Below are 13,056 nucleotides of genomic sequence, written 5' to 3'. Positions count from 1 at the left end.
GGAGTTGGATTCAGGTCTTGCCTTGGGCAACGCAACTTCAGGGCCTCATGCTCCAATTGACTGTAGAATCCACTGCCCACTGCCTGGGCACTGGTGGTAGCATGCCACCATTGGCCCCACGAACTCTTTTGGGTGGACCTGGCTAGATTTGTTCCTGGCTTTTGCACCAGTGTAAATGGATTACATTGCACTAACAGGGAGGCACACAGTACCAGACTGGGATTCAAAATGCAGGAATTCAATAAACTCATGCCTAGGGTTGCCAATTCTGATATAGAAAAATACTTGGGATCCACAAAGCTGGAGTCTTGGCAGTGTTTACATTCTTTACAGATTTCCCCAGGCTTTGTCTACACTAGTCCCAAACTTCAAAATGGCCATGTAAATGGCCACGTAAATGCCTTATTAGCATGTGGGCGGCCGCGGCACTTCAAAATTGATGCAGCTCACCACCACGCAGCTTGTCCCGACGGGGCTCCTTTTTGAAAGGACCCCGCCTACTTCGAATTCCCCTTATTCCTATGAACAGATTTCAATTTCGAAGTGCCGCGGCCGCCTGCATGCTAATGAGGTGCTGAATACGTATTTCAGCGCTTCATTAGTAAACTTCGAAATAGCCATTTACATGGCCATTTCGAAGTTTGGGGCTAGTGTAGACACAGCCCCAGATAGCTACTTCAGGAAAGGGAAGAGTCTCTGGGAAAACAAAGACTGGTGACAATCATAACTTTGCTGCTGCTTTGCTAGGTGATCTTTTGCAAGTTTGTCTTTCAGTTCTTCAGTTTCCCGGTCTGTAAAATGACCTTTAAGCACTTCGAAATATATAGACGAAAGCATTAGGAATTCTTATTAATTACATTACTCCAGATTTATATCAGAATAATGCGTAGCTACTACAAGGCCAAATTCTGATTAAAGACTTACGGTGTATTAAATGGTAAGCATGAGCTATTGGAGCTACAGAATCCTAGAATCTTAGAATTCTAGGGCTGGAAGGGACCTTAGGCTGTCATCATACCATCCAGGACTTTGTCAAGCTGAGACTTAAAAACCTCTAGGAATGGAGAGTGTACCACCTCCCTAGGTAACATGTTCCAGTGCTTCACCACCCTCCTAGTGAAATAGTTTTTCCTAATATCCAACCTACACATCCACCTCTGTAACTTGAAACCATTGCTCCTTGTTCTGCCACCCATCACTACTAAGAACAGCCTCTCTCCATCCCCTTTGGCCCCCTCCCACCACCTTTGAGAAGCTGAAGGCTCATATCAAATAACTACTCTAGATCTGCTGGAAATGCTCCTCCTAATGCAACCCAATATGTCATTAGCCTTCTTGGCTACAAGGACACACTGTTGACTTTTATCCAGCCTCTCACCCAATGTAATCCCATGCATGGGTACCTTTTCATTGACCATATTTTGCATTTACTGCACAAGCATTGACTGCTTCTATGGAAAGTGCTTCCTTGGATAATAGTATATTATATCTTTAACCAAGAGCAGAATTCTTCTTCCCCATGCCCAGTTATTGCCCTGAAAGCCTCTCATTATTTGTCCTTTGTTCCTAGCCTTTTGAAATTGCTGGTCCCACTTTGTGCTCTTAGCTTTTATTGTCAACAGATTCCTCTCTTGAAATAAACTGTGGACTGCTGAGTTTGGCCTGGAGCTAGATTCTTTACTACAGGCTCACTATTCATTTGGTCTGGTCGTTTCTGAATCCTGATTGCAATGATTTACAGTAAATTTATTGTATGGTGCTTAGATATCAAGCATTGATTGAGTAATTTAGGGAATATTCTGTTTTGTTTCTGGTCCCATTCCATCTTCAGCCTCCAACCCCCTGCTTGCCCTAATAGGGGATGATACTTGTCTTTTACTGGAAAGTCCAAGCTTTGAAGGCACAAGGTGTCTTTGAGGCCCTTCCTATCATCAAGAAGAAATTTTGTAAAGGCAGTTCCAGAACCACCCAGCAGGAATTGCTTTCCAGGGGAGGTTAATGCTTCTGGAAGATAGGACTGGACCCTTTTTCTATGACATTCCTTCCTTACAGAGACATTGAGACCAGTTGGTTCCTATCAGCTGCAACAGGAAGGACTGACTAGCTTTCTTGTAATATAAGTGGCACAAACAGAATGTGGGCTCATGTGGAATGGCATAACTGCATAACAAACTGTGTTTTTTGCCCCTTCTGAGTAACACTGTGATCCTAACTCTTTCTGAGAAAATCCCTATATCACATCATAAAGTTATTTCTTTCTTTCCTACTCCCATCATACAGATTAGGAGGCAGATGCGCAGACACTAGGGAAAAAGCTGATACAGAGATATAAAATAAACAACAGCAGTCAAATTCCTTTTATGAAGTGTACACACTAAATGGAAACTTTGTGCAGTTTGAAAAGGAGCATTTCATTTCAGTTTAGCAATGATTTTAATGGAAAAGAAGGAATTTCAAAAGGTTATATTGTTTTAAAGGATGAACAGAGGATTCAAGAAAATCCGCCAAAGCAATGTTCTATATGTCCGGCTTTGTTATTATTTCAGTGGAATAAGCGTGTTTGGTTTGGATAACACATTGCTGCAGACTCACAGTCTCTCTTACTTCTCCATCATATACACACCATTAAAACTGACCAAGCTATTCATTATGTGGGACATTCCTCACTGCAAGAGCATTGTTCAGCATCTGCTCCTAAAAACGTGGTATTTTTTCTTACTGCCAATTATTTAGACTAGAAATTATGATGCTTGAAAGTGAAGTGACAGTGAATTATATTTTATACTAAAGCAATTAATCCCACATCAGTTCAAACTTCGTACAGTCCTTTTACAGTGTCGAACATTGAGATCTTTGCACTGTTGCTTAGCCACCTGCAAACGAACAGATATATGCAAAGGCTGGGAAAGGATAGCAGACTGCCTAGCCAATAGGTCTACTCTAATATGGCACTTTTCTATGTTTCTGATACTCTACCAAATGCATTGGTCTTTGTGCTGGAGGAAGTTCAAGACAGCATGGTATTTTATGACAGCATTCAGCACAGCAGACAGAACTGCTGAAACCCCATGATGGATTTTTAAGAGCAAGCTAGCACACTACTGTACCTGTGAAATGGTAGATGTGGAAGAGAGCTGCTTCAGAATAAGTGTAACAGTGTACGCTCATTGTGTCTGTTTCTACACAGGCCACTTCCTTTGGAAGTGGCATGCTAATACATGGAGTGAAAGATGCTAATGAGGTGCAGATGTAAATTTCCCCCACCTCATTAGCATTACGTCACATGATTTGGAGTCCAGAAGACATTCTTCCGGATTCGAAAACGCCATGTAGAAGTGCAGTCCCGGGAGGGCTTCTGGAAGGAGTCCTTCTGGAGGGCCCTTCTTCCCGAAAATTTTTGGAAAGAAGTGGCCTCCAGAAGAAGCATATCCTTCCGGAAGCCCCCCTGGGGGCCATGCTTATACACGGCATTTTGGAATCCGGAAGAGTGGTCTTCCGGACTTCAAATCATGTGACTTATGCTAATGAGGTACAGAGAATTTGCCTCCATGCCTCATTAGCATCTTTCACACCATGTATTAGCATGCCTAATTAGCATTCCTTTGGAAGTGGCCTGTGTAGAAGCGGCCTGTGAGTGCTCCTTGGCAGAGTATGCGTGGCTGGAGTGTGTTGAGGCTCTTCAGTGACTCATCCTTCCAACTGAGTCACAAGCAGTCTATTAAAACAGGGCAAACCATTTCCATAGTATAAGTCCAACTGGGGCCACTCTCACTGTCCTCTGTAATCTTTCTCTCTGTTTGTCCCTGCTCTGGAATAGGGTGGTTCACCAGGGCTCCTTCCCAGGAGCCAACATCCTATGAGTATAGCCTGCATTCTTCCTAGATACATGACTTCACATGTGAGCTTATTAAAAATGTTTATTTTTGCTTGTATTCAGTTTACCAAGTTCAATTTTAAGTTTAATTTGTTCAAGGGGAATGATATTAATTTTGCATCATTTTGTACCTCAGTTTCTGCCTCTATAAAACAGGGATAATGATACTGAAGTCCCAAACTGCTATAAGATCTACTGATTTTAAAGTTACTGTATAAGTCTCAGGTATTAATTAATTAGTGCTGTAATTAAATAAATAAATAATAATGTTGACTGGTATCTGGAGGAAGCACCATACCCAGCAAAGAAACTGAAAGGATATTTGGAGTTGGTAAGGGTAAAGGTATGGGTTTTTTGGAAAGGCAGCTCTTTGGAGACTGACACTGCATTTTTATGATCAATCAATTTCCCCGCCCTCACCATATAGATACAGAAATAGAAGAAATGAAAAAAAAGAAAAAGAAAAAGAAACTTCAGCTCAACTGATAGAACACCTCTACTCCACTAGAGCTGTGTCTACACTGCATACCTGACAGTAGCACAGCTTTGCCCCTGTAAAGTCTACTGTGTAGCCACACCTTGCAAGCAGCAGAGATCGCCTCTGTCAGCAAAATAAACCCACTTCCAACTGGTGGCAGTTTTTTTTTTGGCAGTCATAAAACTGCCCACTCATAAAATCCACTCATAAAACACTGTCCACATCCCTGGCAGACAAAAGTTTTACCAGCAAAAGTGCAGGGTAAATATAGCCTATGCATTCAGTTCCCTCTGGCTATATCTAGATTATAGGGATTTGTTAACAGAAGTTTTTTGCCAGAAGATACCTTCCAACAAATTTTCTGTTGACAGATTGTGGCCAAACGGCCAAGTGGATCGCAAGAACAATCAGCTCTGTCAACAGAGAGCAGCCGAAATGCTTGTCCATGCTATCAGCAAAACGGCCAACTGGAAACGCAGCAGACAGGGCTGCCCAGTTTCCCAGAAGCCCTGTCTGATGACAGAGAGCCCCCTGGAATGACCAGACGAACCTTCTGTCACAGATCTCTGTCAACAAAGGCATTATTCCTGGTGACAAGTGGTGTACAAGCGTTGACAAAAGAGAGGTGTTCTGTCCACTTACTATAAATATAACACCTTGGGAATCTGGACACTGTGGGGTTTGTGGACAAAATGTCTCTTTAGCCAACAGAACCCTCTAGTGTAGACAGTCTCTGTAAAGTATCTGGAGCTTAGATTGTGTTCTTTGTCCTCTTTACTCGCCTCAGACCCAGAGTATTTCCTTTTATTTATCAGGGCAAACTGATTTTTCATAGTTACATTGAACAGTCTTTTAAAAATAGCATTTTGAAAGCAGTCTGGGTGTTGCAGTATGTCACATGAGCAAAATTGTACAAGAAGTCTGGTCACTTGCTCATGCACAACCCTTTAGGCACATTTCAGTGCATTGCCTCCTGACCTAAATAACAGGGGCCTCACAGCACCTTCCTCTGCCCAGCGAGACTTCTGGTCCCAGCATATCTAAAAATAGGCATTTGCAATCAACATGGCCATCCAATCAGGTTCCACTCTATTCCCCCTCCCAAAAGGACACCAGCTGTAATTTAAAACATGGCCTCTCTCATAAAGAGCCAGTAAGACCTGAGGACATTCTGAACTGATGCTATAAAATATGACATCTGATAAAAGTTACTAGAAGACATATATGATTTTCAAAAATAAGATTCATTTTTAATATTGCACTGGACAAAGCAAAGTCATCCTATTTATTTTGATGTAGCTGCTAACGGTTCAGCAACCACTACTAAAAAGACTGTGTTTGTGAATATTTATTATATAACTGGACTGAAATACCACAATTGTCCTATGGTGCCATTAACACACCTGAACGCTTCAGCTGTGGATCACAGGACTCAGGGTGCAGGTCCCCTTCCTGGAGCTGAAGCCCTTGACCTTCAGCTTTGGCACCCGTGCCCAGAACTGTCAAGCTCAGATTTTGACACCCCAGCCCCGACTTGGAGAAGTGGGGATAAGGCTTCAGTCCTCCATAGTGAGACTGTGACATAATTTTTTCTGGTCAGAAGCAGGTCATGGTGCAATGAAAACTGAGAACCTGCCTCTCCATTCCTTCTGCCCCACAGCAAGTCTCTGTGATACAGGCTGGAAGCCTCAAGCCTGCCCCTGCAGCTCCTTGGTGATGCAGGGGTAATCAGGAAAATGCTGCATATTTCTTCTACCCCCAGCACTAGCTCCTCACCTCCCATTGTCTGGGACCTGCAACCAAGGTGAGCTGCAGAAGTAGTGCCTGCAGGTGTGGGCAATATGCACAGCCTTCTGGGCCCTCTGTTTTCACTCTATCATGCTACTTCTAGGACCAGAATTGGACCAGTGCAGGCAAAGAATCTGCCATAGCCACACTGTGCTGATGACCCAGAGATGCCAGAGATAATTACTGCCCAATCAGAGCCTGCACTGTGAACCCACTCCTGTACCCCAAACCTGTGCCCCAGCCCTGAGCCTGATCTCCTGACTCCCTTGGCCCAATGCTGGCTCTCCCTCGCACACTCTGACTTCCTTCTTTCTGGCCCTACCCCAGAACCTAGGGGAAGCCCTGAGTCTCCATGTCCTCCCCACTTGTGCGTGGCTGTTGGCTGATTTTTTTTCTATGGGTCAATGGCCCCTGACAGAAAAAAATGGTTCCCTATTCTGATTTAAATAGTGTATATATTGTTCTATTCTTTCCACTTTAATGCACTAAATAAATTCCAATAGCAGTATAGAAAAGTCCAATAACCTCTTACTTACAGAGAGGGGGACTGGACTGCTTTGTAATATTTCAGCATGATCACAGCTACTGTCTTATTTATTTGACCTTCCCTCAGACCATCAGAGATTAGGTAATTTTTCACTGAATACTCTCCTATTTTCCTAGGCAAAAAGTGTAATTCCTTCATCCACCTACACAAGTGGGACACTTGTTCTTTTCCACTATCTTATTTTTTTAGTAACCCTTCACAGAGGGTAATTCACAATAAAGTTAAAAGACTATGTAAATCTGCAACTTCTGTTAAAACCAAGCATAAACCCGTATATACTTCCCTATATGCTTCTCAGCCTTTCAGTATACACACTTCCATGCTCCGTTTCCTGAAAGGAGATCTGCTGTAATGAGCTATTCTTTTCTACAGCTTACTCAGAGGACTTCCACCCTTGTAAGCTTTCTAAGCACTCAATTAGCATTTCATATCACTTAAGCTAATTGAAAGCAGGCTCTTCTTAATTCTGACTCAAAAGAAAAGAAAAGAAAAAAATCTACACTTTCTTGAGTTTAGAAATATAATTGTTCCATTTTTTTATTATAAAACTGGTAAACACAGATTTTCAGTCTGAAATGGTACATATTTCAGATTAAGAAGGATAAGCAAGAAAGAACAAAAGTAAAGCCTTCACTTGAATCCACAATGTTTTCCTCCTCTACACCAGGGTATAGCACATCTAAAAAAATAATACTGTCTCTGCAAATAACCAGTGTTTTTTTTTCTTTGTTTAGAAATGCAAAGGTGTAGTACATCAAAAACAAAGATATCTTAATTTCAAGCTACATACTTTGCAAGCCTGTACCCACCCCTGGATATGACCTTTAAATTGCTTGATAGGAATATTTTTAAACAGAAGTGCTTAAATGCCATTCAGCTCTCACATATTCAGTCTGCTTTAACTGCACAGGTACTTCCCACGCTGAGTTTAAATGAAAATTACTTATTTGTCTTTATCCCTGCTCACCTGAACAATTCTACTTCAGTTCTCATTTTATTAAATATATACCAACAACAGTAAATTAATATGACAATTAAGAGCCCATTGCTATTTGGCAATTGGTTGTTTTTGTTTAAACATCAGATTACTAGCGGCATAGTTGCAAGCAAGGATTGATGCTCCCAAGACCAATAACAAAAGTACTTTGCTTTTGCACCCACTACTAACAGGATAATCTTATCCTGATCCACATCCGCCCATGCCTCAGTATACATGCGCAAAGTGCTTGCAACGTTTGGAGAATGGTACCTCCTGTTTTTCATTAATACGTCATGGAATATCAGGATGTACAGCACAGTAACAAGGTTTCCAGATTAACATGCCTAGAATACTTAACAGCACATGAACTTATTCTACTTGCACATATCTACTTGGATGCCCCAACACAGAGAGCATGTTCTACTAACATATACTGTGAATGTTCAGTAGCACAGCAATATCATTGTACCTGGATCTACATTGCAGATGGGAAACCTCCATCCTATGGGCTAGACATAGTGTTTCAGGGTTAGCTGCTGGTGGTCTGCCAGATGGTTTGTTTTCCTAAATGTTCACAGGAATGGAGCCTAGTAGCTCCCAGTGTCTATCTTCATTTTTCCCACCCAATGGGAGCTGAGGGAGCTGGCTTTGTTTCTCACAGCTGCCATTAGCCTGGAAATGTGAACTGTGGCCACTGGAAGCAATGAATGGCCACACCTGTAGACACTCATGTAAGCAAAACACCTGGTTTGCCAGCAGCTAACCCTGATGAATCACGTCCATCCCACCAGCTGGAGGTTCCACACCCCTTGTCTACATGGACCACTCAGGTACAATCACATTGCACAAAACATCTGAAAAAGTCCATCTCTCCCCAGTGTTTCTTCCAAACCGATAGCTAGTTCTTCATACCAGTCTTCAGTTATTGCTCATGCACAGGAGTAGCAGGGCTAGACCATACCAGTGCCTGCACAGAAGTTGTGTTTCAATCAAGTGGAATTTTAAGGGAAAAAGAACAAGGAGGCTTAGCAAGGCTAGCTTACCAGAGCTCAGAAACTATTAGAATCAGCCTCTTGCAACTCCATTAAAGACTACTATTGATTTTTTTCTCCTTCTCCACATTTCGTTTAAAATAGAAACAAAGAAGGAAGGACAACTCTCAGGAGAGGTTTTTGAATTTTCACTTTGTTAAAACCTGAGGCCCTAACAACACTGTCAGGAAGTACAGTATCAGGCAATGCATACCATGGAAAACATGCTGTGAGTTACACTGCAATCCAGCTAACAGGAAATTCACCTAATGGATTTTCTGTGGAAATGTACACCCTACCATGATTTTCTTTCTATTAGTAGTTCTTTCCATTAGTTATTTAGGGTAAGTTTTTAAAAGTGGCCTGGGAGTTTATGATCAATTTTCTAAACACTAGGAGCCCAAGGGCTCATTAACACCCCAAAATGGATAAGAATAGCTATCCTAGAATAGTTCCTCATGTGGACACTCACTATTCACATCAGAGAGCAATTATTCCAGAATAAATTGCACACAGAAGCCTTATGCCAAAAAGGCTAAATTATACCAGAATTGTTCAATTTTCTCCATGTACCTATGCCCTAACTTCCATGGCAAGTCAATAAGTAGAGCCCTGTGTGAGTACAAATGTCTTTCTGTGGACACAGATATCCATGGATAGATATTGGTATCTTCTAGTCTACAGGACTATTCCTGGGAGATGCTGCTCCCAGGGGATGTTTCTTTCCAGCAAAGTGTGGTGTAACCTCTCCCAGAAGCCAGTGCCCTGTGCGGTAGCTCTTCCTGGTCCTGCAGCTGTACCACCAGGGTGTACTAACCTACACAGGAGATGTAGCAATACAGCTACATGGCTGGAATGAGCTGCCAGTATACAGCACAGGCTCCCAGGAGTGGTGACACCAGACTTGTCCCCTTTGGCTGTAGAATCTACAGATGGTAGAACTCTGAATATCAGCAGAAAATGATGCCTATCTCTTGACATGTGCATCCATGGGTAGGATTGCCGAGAACTGTCCGCAAAAGATATGCAAATTGCACAACTCATTTGCATCTCTCCTGCCAAGAGTTCTCTCATGGGAGGCTTTCCTGACATTTGGCCTATCCACCTGGGGCCAATGTTGGGAAAACTCCCTCTGTCAAGACATCCCTTCATCCTTGTGGAACAAGGAAGAGGGAGATGTCGGCAGAACATGGCAGACTTCTGCCGAGAGACCTCTGGTCTCCTGGCAGAAGCCTGAAGTTTCGAAATAGCCTAGGATTTACGTTTTGCGTACTTTGCAGACTTTTAAGGAAAAGTCAGCTTTCATCAACAAAACAGTGCAAGTGTACATGTTGAAATGCTCGTTCTGCCAATGTAACTCCCCCGTGGGGAGGGATAGCTCAGTGCGTAAAACATTAGCTATGTGAATCAAGGGTTGGTAGTTCCAGCCTTGAGGAGGCCTTTCAAGTTTCTGGGACAGATTATATTTGAAAGAAAGTTAAAGATTAGGTTAAAAAAGTCTGTGAGGGTTGGTGATAGTTCCTGCTGTGAGTGCAGGGGACTGAATCTGATGACCTCTTCAGGTCCCTTCCAGCTCTGTGAGATATGTAGATCTCCCTGCTATGCTAACATAAAATAAATCCCCCTTGATGAGTGGCAGAGAGCTTTATATAACGGATTTAAAGTGAAACAGTGTCAATGTATACACTGTACTTGGGTATATCCCCCTAACTGGCCTCCAGGAGGTATCACACAATGCCCATTGTGACCATTCTGTTCAGCAGTTTGAACTCCTCTGTCCTGAAATTACATGAATATGCACCTCTCCCCCATTTGAAGGCTGGTGAATGTTCAAAATTCCTATTTGCTCCAAATACACAGTTCAAATCTCCTCTTCGTGGCTGACTGTGCCAGCTTTCTGCAGCACACAGTCTCCCAGTAGGAGCCTACCAGGTTGGTTGGGTCTTCTGAATCTATGGGGAGATGAAGCTGTGCAGCTTTTGTCCAGCCATAGGACATTTGATACCTATGGGTTGATGGCTGGTTGAATGCAGGAGAGGGGCACAGGAGGGATATGCAGCAGTGTTGTGCTATGGTTAATAGGCTGGTTCAGGCAAACTCATCATATTTGGTACTTGAACTGACTTGTATGCTAGCCAAGGGACTGTGAGGAAGAGATCTGTGCCTTTTGTGTTTCATGACATTGGTGCACTCACACTAATGTCTCTGTTCCATTTTTCTTTACCTCTGAAAATGTACCTTTGAGGACCCACTCCTCCTCAACTTTGGAGTACCTCCATCAGATAAAGCAGCAAACCAGGAGAACTTAAGGAGCATATGGTTTGTGAAGTGCTGCAGTCCACAGATGCAGCACATGGTGAAACAGGAGCTTGGGTGGAGACGCTTAATGAAAGATTGAGACTCAATAGCCTGGAAAAGACATGGGGGTGGGAATGGAAGATTAAAACAACTGCTTGCCAGGCAGAGATGAACTCCCTCATTACCTTACAATCTGAGCACATCTTTGCATAACTCTCCCTGTAGCAGCCACAGCAGAACTCTACTCCATGCCCTTCACTAACTCCCTCCACATTTCTTACATGTTCTTGGTTCTTCACTGTACCTGTACATTTCATGCCTAGGGACTGGAGTTACACAGCTGTGAAAGGCCTAACTGGAGACTGTCCCTTGTTTCACTGAAAAAAAAAAAGTCATTACACTTGAGTCTTTGAAATAAAATAATCTTTCCTTTGTGGCATATATGTATATATGGTCACTGTTAATACTGCAATATAGTAGCTATGTGTAGAAATATTTGCTTACTACAATTAATATTCAGGATTCAAGCACTGCAGAGTTCATTCAAGGCAGCAGTAAATATTGCCTAGACTAATTCATCACATGAAGACACATCACTGGGCACCTGCTAAGCCTGCTGTTGAAGCACTCCTAGCCATTGTCTAGGTTTCAGGTGAGGCTTCATGAGTCACCAGAGCAGAGGTTGTCTGGGTCTCCATTTTCACATTCCTCCCTTACCATCTTCGGGTCCTTACAGACAGGCACACCCTTGAAAAAAGTAAATATTACATTATACGTTGGATTCCACTTGTCTGTCTATGCTTACATTGTGACCTCTATAATGTTCATTTTATTTGAATGTGACAACTTTTGAAACAAACTTTTTCACATTTTCAAAACAAAATGAAATAAAGAACTCACCCCCCTCCTGCCACCTCAAGTATTCTAACTTGCTCCAGTTTGCATCTTAGAATATGTTACAGAAAATTAAGATAGAAATTAATGCACACAGATTTCTTTGGTAATTTTTGCTTTCAATCAGTCCTGGCATGGCCACAGATGAAAACTGCCCTTTCTGTAGTCACAGGACACTTCATTATCCAAATTCCAAGGAAATACAAAATTTAAGTAACACTTTAAAAGAGAGCTGATTTCTTTCCTATCCAAAACCTGTTTGTTTTGAAGTTTGTCTTGGTATTCATGTCAGTCCTTAATTCAACTGAATTGATTTCAACTTTTAAACTCAGACAATATTTAATCGCAACAAAAGAGCCAGGAACAAGTAACCAAGACAGAAAAAGTTAATGACCCACCAACAGTTAACAACGCAAAGAATTAGCACCTTGGTGGAGAGCTTTTGTACCGTATGTTTAACTTACTGATTCTTTACCAATGCCATCAATAGCATGGGACTTGTGTTACTTGAAGAACTCAGGGTGATGAAAACAGCACTTTCCTGTCCCTGTGACTATATTATTAGCAACAAAGTGCTTTGTATGGAAAAACGAGGCCTCTTTAACTAGTCTGAATCCATTTTCTGCTTGCCTGAGAGAAGGAAAATAGAAGCTGTAAACAACTTCACAGACTGTGAACAAATGTTCTGTCTTCAAGTAGTTCAGATAGCAAGATCCTGTATATAACAAAAGTCAAATCTTCCTACCAGCACACATAAGAAAGCACAGAGTTTGGAGAAAACTTATGGCTGTATCTTTAAAAACTCCCCAAGTTTGAATCAGTTGTGAGCCCATTAATTTGAAAGCCCATGTCTGGCAGTGGTCATTTTTTTAATTCCTCCTCCTGCCTCAATGGTGTGGGAAATGCTGGCAGATAATAGTGAATGAGGGAAAAGGAAAGGTACTGGATCTCTGCTAGAGATGGTAACCATGACTTTGGAAGACAGTGAAGGGTATAGTATAAATTGAAACATGAGTCTTGGTGATGGTGCCTTTATTCAGTAGCTTTTATTAAATCTTGCAGTAAGTGGCAATTACTGTGATTCAATAGGTGCATTCAGTCTTTGACAGCCCTTTCCCCCTTCCAAACACTGCTTTTATATTCCATTTGTCTTGTAACACCTGATGG

This window comes from Carettochelys insculpta, chromosome 6 (assembly GCF_033958435.1).
Source record: "Carettochelys insculpta isolate YL-2023 chromosome 6, ASM3395843v1, whole genome shotgun sequence".
Lineage (NCBI taxonomy): Eukaryota > Metazoa > Chordata > Testudines > Carettochelyidae > Carettochelys > Carettochelys insculpta.
This window is presented reverse-complemented; position numbering follows the sequence as displayed.